This window comes from Lynx canadensis, chromosome X, assembly GCF_007474595.2.
Source record: "Lynx canadensis isolate LIC74 chromosome X, mLynCan4.pri.v2, whole genome shotgun sequence".
Classification (NCBI taxonomy): Eukaryota; Metazoa; Chordata; class Mammalia; order Carnivora; family Felidae; genus Lynx; species Lynx canadensis.
Window position 1 is genome coordinate 8,250,736 of NC_044321.2, and position 8,933 is coordinate 8,259,668.

Genomic DNA, 8,933 nt, shown 5'->3' on the forward strand with positions numbered 1-8,933 from the left:
ATCTCACGGTTTGTGGGTTTGAGCCCCACATCAGGCTCTGTGCTGGCAGCAAGGAGCCTGCTTGGAATTCTCTCTCTCTCTCTCTCTCTCTCTCTCTCTCTCTCTGCCCTTCCCCTGCTCACACACACACACTCTCTCTCTCTCTCAAAATAAATAAATAAACTTAAAAAAAAAAGTACAAGAGGGGTCGCCTGGCTGGCTCAGTCAGTGGAACATGTGACTCTTGGTCTCGGGGTTGTGAGTTCAAGCCCCACGGTAGGTGTGGAGATTACTGAAAAAATAAATAAATAAAGTCTTTAAAAGTGCGAGAGATCCCAGGGAAAATCATTTCCATCCTCAGCACCAAAGATACTTCTTTACAGACATTTTTATGTACACACATTATATAAATCAAATATCCCATTCTTTTCCTCGCTACAATATGGCTTACATTAAATCCACAGAGAAGTATTCCTTTTTGAAATTCAAATAGGGAAGCTAAGAATATGCAGTCTATTAAAAAGCAAATATTGTAAATGTTTCTCAAAACAGTAGTCATATTATTGCCCTTGACAGCTCTCAGATATTACCGTGCAGTTTTGCTCTTAGTATAGTTTCTTTTCTTTTTTTTAAGTTTACATATTATTTTTTTCCCCATAATCTCTACACCCGATGTGGGGCTCGAACTCACGACCCTGAGATCAAGAGTCGCATGCTTCACCGACTGAGCCAGCCAGGCGTCCTTTGCGTAGTTTATTTTCTGCCTGCAAGTGAGACCCCGGAGTAGAAAAGCTCTTCCTTCCCGCCTGGAAGAGCTAATGCGAAAATGCTGTCTTTTGTGGCTGTGTTGTCATATTTTCCAGCGTGCCACCTGGGCCAGGCGGTCACCAGGAGCCCCAGCCCCAGGCTGCAGGCGAAGGGGCTCCGGGCACAGTGGAAAGTGACAAAGCCCCACTTCCCTACAGCCTGGCTTTCTGCTGAGTGCCTGTTTTGTAAGTGCCGCACCCTTGTCTGTGGAGCTCATGTCTGAAACAGTGTCGGCCATCGGGTGGCTTTACGCGGACGACAGGTGAAGTGCTTTGGACTGAAAGTGTATACACGACTAGAATAGCGCTTCCTGCCTGGGCTTCTCCTGCCCCTGCCGCAGAAGGTTCCTCCTCTCAGCTCCTCTGCCCACCAAGAGTCTCTCCAGGAACTGCCTCGGAAAGGAAATAAACATAAATAGAATCCGTTCCTAACACCTTCCTTGAGACGCGGGTTTTGCCTCCCTCTTCAGCCCTTTCCAGCCCATACTTCCTTTGTATTATCTTTTCCTTTGGTGATTTTTCCCTTCAACCCTGAGCACTTAGCCTGAGGGCTGGCTCCTCCCCTCTGGCTCCTTGGGACCAGGCTTCTAGAACCCAGCACAGAGCCTGGGTCTCTGGGCAGAGCCATTTTTCTTTTATGCTCCCTTCAGGAAAATCATTCCACAGCGTGGCACAGACTTTATTCTAGTCCATCCACCAGCCGGCTGACTGGCACTTTTTAAATACATATGAAGTTTCCATGCATTAGGTTAGTTTCTCTAAGCTTCCTTTTGGAACCATCTCCTTCGATTCTTGTCTTATTTCCTTTTCCACCATCTGTTAAACTATCTTTTTTAGAGATACCGAAATTGAGGCATTAAATACGTTTGTGAGGCTGCTGGCTGATGTTGGAGATTTAAGGCTTGAGAGGGCAGTCGGAGATCCACTCTGAAACAGAAACCTCTTTTTCCTATTTTCCAAAAGGCCCACAGTAGTTTGAAAGTGCCAGTAATGAGCTTTTTGAAGGCTTAGAAATGACAGTTATTTCGTTTTGATTTCCTAGATTACTGTGTAAATTGCCACCTCATAAGGATCCGGGCTTTGGCAGGTGCAAAATGAACACTTTATAACATGCCATTCGCTTTTCAGCCTAGCTGCCTTCGTAGAAAGTTCTGTATGCTTTCCTTGGGCACATCACAGTACATGTTTCTGAGAAATGATTCTTCCAATAGGCTGTCCGGTCCTTCTAAACTGATTATTTTATCTTTAATGTCTCATTGTAAACAATAATCTGAAGAAGGACATTCTTTTCCCGTGTATATATTCCTGCTTCCCAGATTTTCCGTCTAAGTGAACCAAATCTAGTATCTCTTCCTGTGATGCACCGCAAAATTAGCTTGCTATCAGGATATGCAAAGAGAGTGATGTGATGCAAATTAGGTTTTCATGTTGACGACTGAGTTGCGTATTTGGATCAAGTCAACCAAAGAGCATCTGAGCATATTTGAGTTACCTTAAAATATGGAATTATTTAAGACAGCATTACACAGATAATACCTCGTAATTAGTGGCAATCACGTGCTTTTTGCTGCAGACTTGCCTCCAGTCAGGTTGAAAAACGTTTGCATGCGCCCTGGGCCTGTGATGGCCAGGTTGACAAACAATACGTGCTTGGGCCCCTCTGACTGCAACACTGTGTTTCGTAGTTGGCTACTCTGTGGCCAATCTGTCAATGGAGTCTGCTCGAAATTGTATTAAATTAAATGGTTTAACTTAGGCATTGCTACATGATTCTGTAATTTTCTTTTTGCATTGATGTAATAGGGAGATTACAAAACCAAAATCTAAAACAAACAAATACGTCTATCTTTTTTATGGTACCTCTTGAATAGAGGACAAAGAGAGGTTTTGTCTGACCAATGAAATGTGTTTCATATGTTTTATAACAGGAAAGGAGGGTGTAATGATTTTTTTCAACTAAAACGAAAACTACAAATGCATCATTTTTTAAAATTTGGCTTAAATTTATGAAAGGAATGTATCAAATATGTTTGTTTTTAAACTTTTTCTTTTTTTTAATTTTTTTTTTAACATTTATTTATTTTTGAGACAGAGAGAGACAGAGCATGAACGGGGGAGGGGCAGAGAGAGAGGGAGACACAGAACTGGAAGCAGGCTCCAGGCTCTGAGCCATCAGCCCAGAGCCTGATGCGGGGCTCGAACTCACGGACCGCGAGATCGTGACCTGAGCTGAAGTCGGACGCTCAACCGACTGAGCCACCCAGGCGCCCCTTTTAAACTTTTTCTTATGAGAGATGTTGAACATGTACAGATGTCGACGCAGTAGACCGTTGCAACCATTATTGATTCATAGCCAATCGTGTTTTATTCGCACTTTCCCCACTTCTTATATAGTTCTCAAATTATTTTGAAGTACATTCTAGATATCATATCATGTAAAAGTATTATGTCTACATATTTCAAGAAATGGAGTGACATCTGGCCTTGACCACATGTCTTTCCTAAAAGCAATCGCCATGGTGGCCAAGGGTCTATGGGGAGCTAAATGTCAACCTTATGGCAGAAAACCAGACTCACAAAATAATGAATGAGGTAAAACTTGAGAGCCAGTCCAATTGAAATATTCTAATTGGGCAGCAAATATTTTTTGTGTGTATGTACATATTTATATATGTATATTAAAAAATTTAAACAATCACTGCCATTTTCATCTTGGTTGCTCAGAGTAGTGAGATTTTTGTTTCTTTATGCATTTCCTTGTTTTACAGATTTCTTCCAATGACATTTATTGCTTCCAAAATGATTTGGAAAGTATTGAAAATGACTTTGCCTGTGTGCAAGCTATTGTACAAAGTGCCAGGCGGAGGTAGAAAGATACTGTTAGATTATTTCTTGTTCCCAGTTCATGATTAGTTTGGGTTGGGCCAGCTCTATGGAAAGCCAGCGTGGCAGATGTTTTTGCTTTTTGCTCTTGTCTTTGTTCCCTCTTCTTTGCATTTCCTGTGGGGAGCACACTTTCCTCCCCCCAGTGCCTGTGACTTGTATGTGAGGCGGGAGGCTTCCACCCCAGCTCCAAGACTGGGCACAGAATATAGACTGGCCGGGCAGCTCCCCATAGACCCTCGGCCACCATGGTGATTGGTTTTAGGAGAGACATGTGGCCAAGGCCAGTCAGTCCAATAAGAGCTCGTGTGGATTAGACACCAGGAAAATGTGTGGGGCAGGTACTCAAAAAGTTAAACATAGAGTTATTATATGACCCCACAATTCCACTCCTAGGTATATACCCAAGAGGACTGAAAATGTACGTCCACACAATAACTTGCACACAGATGTTCATAGCAGCATTCTTTATTCATAATAGCCAAAAAGCGTGGAATATTATTTGGCCATAAAAAGGAATGAAGTACTGATAGATGCTATGTACATGGATAAACCTTGAAAACATACTATGTGAAAGAAGCCAGTCACAAAAGGCCATAAAGATTATACGATTCTATTTATATGAGATATCCAGAGTAGGCAAACCCATAGAGACAGAAAATAGATTAAAGGTTGCGTAGGGTGATGAGGAGGCCACAGATAGTGGGGGCTCCAGGAAGGGAAGACTAATGGGGACAGGATTTCTTTGTGGGGGTGATGAAATTGTTCTAGAATTGGATAGTGATGACAGTTGCACAACTTTGTGAATAAGCTAACAACCGCTGAGTTGTATACCTTAAAGGGGTGGATTTAATGACGTGTGAATCATACCTTGATCTAAAAAATGCTATGAAAAAAAATGCTATGGAAATAAGAACAATCATACCATAAGAAGGGAGATAGATCCACTTTGCCACTAAAAGCTTGAATGGTTAAGGCAGGGATGTTAATCGTTATTGTAAAATGGCGAAGCGTTTTAAAAGCATCTAATATAAAATTAGAGATGCCTGGCTGGCTCAGTTGGTAAAGCATGCCACTCTTGATCTTGGGGTCGTGGGTTCAAGCCCCATGTTGGGCATAGAGCTTACTTAAAAGAAATTTTTAAGAATTAAAGAAAAATCTAATACAAAATTAAACAGTGAAAGGAAGATATGAGAATTTATTTGCTGTTTTCTGCCCAAGTCAAATTCCAGATCATTAGGCTCATTTTTATTTTCATTATGTTTTCAAGTTTTATTTATTTAAGTAATCTCCACACCCAAAGTGGGGCTCACAACTCTTGAGATCAAGAGTTGCATGCTCTTCCAACTGAGCCAGCCAGGCACCCCAGGCTCAATATCAATTTTCATTTTGCTGCGTTTTTAAACACTGGATATTAAGCATAATATAACCTTTTCTATTTTGGCCCAGGGTAATTACCACATGCCTTGGTCATGGTAGGTACTCAAGAAGCCTTGGTTAATTGCATGGGTAAATGAGTGTTTTTACTATGTTTTCTTAAGATATTGGGTGTGTAAGACTCTCTTCCCCCTGAAAATGAATGATTCCAGAATGTCGTATTTTGTACTTGTCTGCTTTAAAGTTTTTCCTTTATATTTATATGCTTAGTCTTCTTTTTCACAATTTGTTTGGATCAGAATTGAAATAATATTTAAGCATTGTAATTATTGATCTGTCCTTTAGTCTTTAATCTGTAGGCTCTCTCCCTCCTTTTTGTTTTTAATCCTCTTGCAATTTATTTTTTTTAAGAAATTCGTTCTTTGTCTTGTAAAATTGCTCACAGGCTGGATTTTGCTAATTGTATTCGCATGATATTGGTTAGCATGTCCGTTTGTCCTCTCTAGTTCCTTTACGTTACTAGACAGAACCAGAGGCTTAATCAGATTCAAGTTCAGATTTCTTGGCAAGACTACTTCATAGCTGCTGTTGTTACTTATATCAAGTGGCACTCCCGGTCTGGTTGTCTCCTTGTTGTGATGTCAGCAGCCATTGGTGATGATGGTATAGATCCATTCACTCATTGGGAGTTGGAAGATGGTGTCTGTTGTAGCCAGCCTCTAAGACCCTCCCCCGCCCCCCAGTGTTCCCTGCCTCCTTGTATTCCTGCCCTTAAGTGATATCCTCCCGCATTGTATCAGGGAGGATTGTAGTGAATGACCAATAGAATATGAGAAAAGTAACAGTATGCCATTTTTCAGGTGAAGTCGTCAAAAGCAGTGTAGCTTCTGCCCCCCTCTTACTTGGGCCACTTTGAGCAAAGCCGGCAGCCATGTCATGAAGACCACATGGGAAGGAACTGAGGCCTTCTGCCAATAGCCCTTTGGAAGTCAAGTCTTCAGACGGCTGTAGCTCCAGCTGGCATCTTGACTGCACCCCCTGGAAGGTCCAGAGCCAGAACCCCTAGCTCAGCCACTCCTGAATTCTTGATCCACAGAAACTGTGTTGTTTTAAGCCTCCATATTCTGGGGTGATTTGTTACTCAACAAAGGTGACTCATTCAGTGTTATTCTAATTCTTTCATTCGATCTTCATCTATTAGCTGGGATACTTCTTTTTTTTTTAATTTTTTTAATGTTTACTTATTTTTGAGACAGAGACAGAGCATCAACAGGGGAGGGGCAGAGAGAGAGGGAGACACAGAATCGGAAGCAGGCTCCAGACTCTGAGCTGTCAGCACAGAGCCTGATGCAGGGCTCGAACCCACAAACTGAGATCATGACCTGAGCTGAAGTTGGACGCTTAACCGACTGAGCCACTCAGGTGCCCCTAGCTGGGATACTTCTATAAAGAGAAACTTTTCTTTAACAGCTATTTAATTACTCTGTGGTACAGTTGGTATAGGAAATAATAGTCATTCTTTATACTCAGAATTATAATCCTATCATATGTAGGCTTTTGTATTCATATATACATTCATGCACATATGTATACATATGTGTACAGATAGATGGATGAATGGACAGATAAGTGTAAAAACTTTGGAGCATTTTCTTATACTTTTACTAGTTGTCCTGAACATCATGTTACTGGTTATGTAATATTCCACTGAGTTCATGTAACCATTCTTTGTTGGAAATTTGATTTTTTACAATGTTACTCCCAATAGCTTGTCAAGTGGAAATATTTTTGCAATAAGCCTTTTTATGGCTTTAAGACTATTTTTTTAAGCTTATTTATTTATTTTGAGAGAGAGCGAGAGAGTGCGCACACAAGTGGGGGAGGGGCAGAGAGAGAGAGAGAGAGAGAGAGAGAGAGAGAGAATCCCAAGCAGCCTCTGTGCTGTCAGTGCAGAGCCAGATGTGGGGCTTGAACTCGTGAACCCTGAGATCATGACCTGAGCCAAAGTCATATGCTTAACTGACTGAGCCACCCATGTGCCCCAAGACTATTTAAAAATTTTTTTTTTGGGGCGCCTGGGTGGCGCAGTCGGTTAAGCGTCCGACTTCAGCCAGGTCACGATCTCGCGGTCCGGGAGTTCGAGCCCTGCGTCGGGCTCTGGGCTGATGGCTCAGAGCCTGGAGCCTGTTTCCGATTCTGTGTCTCCCTCTCTCTCTGCCCCTCCCCCGTTCATGCTCTGTCTCTCTCTGTCCCAAAAATAAATAAACGTTGAAAAAAAAAATTTTTTTTTTTTAATTTTTAACTTAAAAAAATGTTTATTTATTTTGAGAGAGTGTGCATACATCGAGGAAGGGAGAGGCAGAGAGAGAAGGAGAGAGAATCCCAAGCAAGCTCCTCACTATTAGCACAGAGACCAACATGGGGCTCAATCTCACAAACCGACCGTGAGATCATAACCTGAGCTGAGGTCAAGAGTTGGACGCTCAACTGACTGGGCCACTATTTTTTAGATCAGATTCATAAAACTATAATTGCTGAATCCAAAATTATGGGCATTTTTAAGCCTTGATATATTTTTCTAAATTGCTTGCCAAAAAGAAAATGTAGGGCCACCTGACTGGCTCAATCGGGGGAGCATGAGACTTGATCTTGGGGTTGTGAGTTTGAGCCCCACATTGGGTATCGAGATTACTAAAAAATACAACGTTTAATAAAAAAAGGAAGGAAGGAAGGCAGGAAGGAAAGGAAGAAAATGATTTCTCCTGGCAACAGCAAAGTCTGGTCACCATTTGACTGGATTCCTGTCAGAGATCTGTGTTATTTATCCATTCAATACTTGTATGACAAATATTCGTAATGTGCCTACTATGTGTTAGGTGCTGTTCATAAAAAAACTCAACTTTTTTTTTTTTTTTTTGGTCCGGTCCAATAGTACCTCAGAATATTTTGAAAATTTTAGGTCTACTTTAAAAACAATTCTTGATATGTCTTCTTCTCTACCCTCTGGGTCAGGCAGCCATTGGTTTCCCTCTGCTCACCACCACTACCACCAGCCTTACAGTCTACATCTCCGAACCTTCTCTCTCCATCCGTCTCCTATTTTACTTCTTTTATTTCTTTAAAAGAAAATTGTTTTTAATGTTTATTTTTGAGAGAGAGAGAGACAGAGCATGAGCAGGAGAGGGGCAGAGAGAGAGGGAGACACAGAATCCGAAGCAGGCTCTGGGCTCTGAACTGTCAGCACAGAGTCCGACGCGGGGCTCAAATTCACAAACCGCGAGGTCATGACCTGAGCTGAAGTCGGGAGGCTTAACCAACAGAGCCACCCAGGCGCCCCTGCTCCTTTTATTTCTTGTAGGCTGGGAAGGCAGATAACCATACTTGTTAGGACAATGAATTAAATGAGGTGACTTTGATTCATCTACAGCCACCATCCATTCTCGTAAATGGAAGTATAAATCCATTTGTAGGCCATATTTTATTTAGCTTGATTTATTATTTCTCACAAGGATAGTTTTCCCTGAACGTCCTAGAGGGAAAGCAACCTTGTAAAGATGCAACAAGACATTTTCTAAGGAAGACTCTTTGTAACAGAGACTGTCACCTTCTAAACTAAAGAGACATGCACTGGTTTTGCTTTTGGCAACATTTAGGGTGATAAATTGAGAGCAGAGATTAGGCTTCCCTTAAAGTCAGCATCCCATAGATTACATCTTTAAAGGAACCAGTGGTTCATTCCAGACCAAATCACCAAGTAGATTTGTTTCTTTTGAGGGGCAACTATTTGGGTGGCTTCAAGTTCATTTGAGATAACCATCATCCCCCACTCCGCTCTAAGGGTAACGTAGGAAATTTGCAGTCAGAATAGTAAAAGGAAAATAGCCGTTG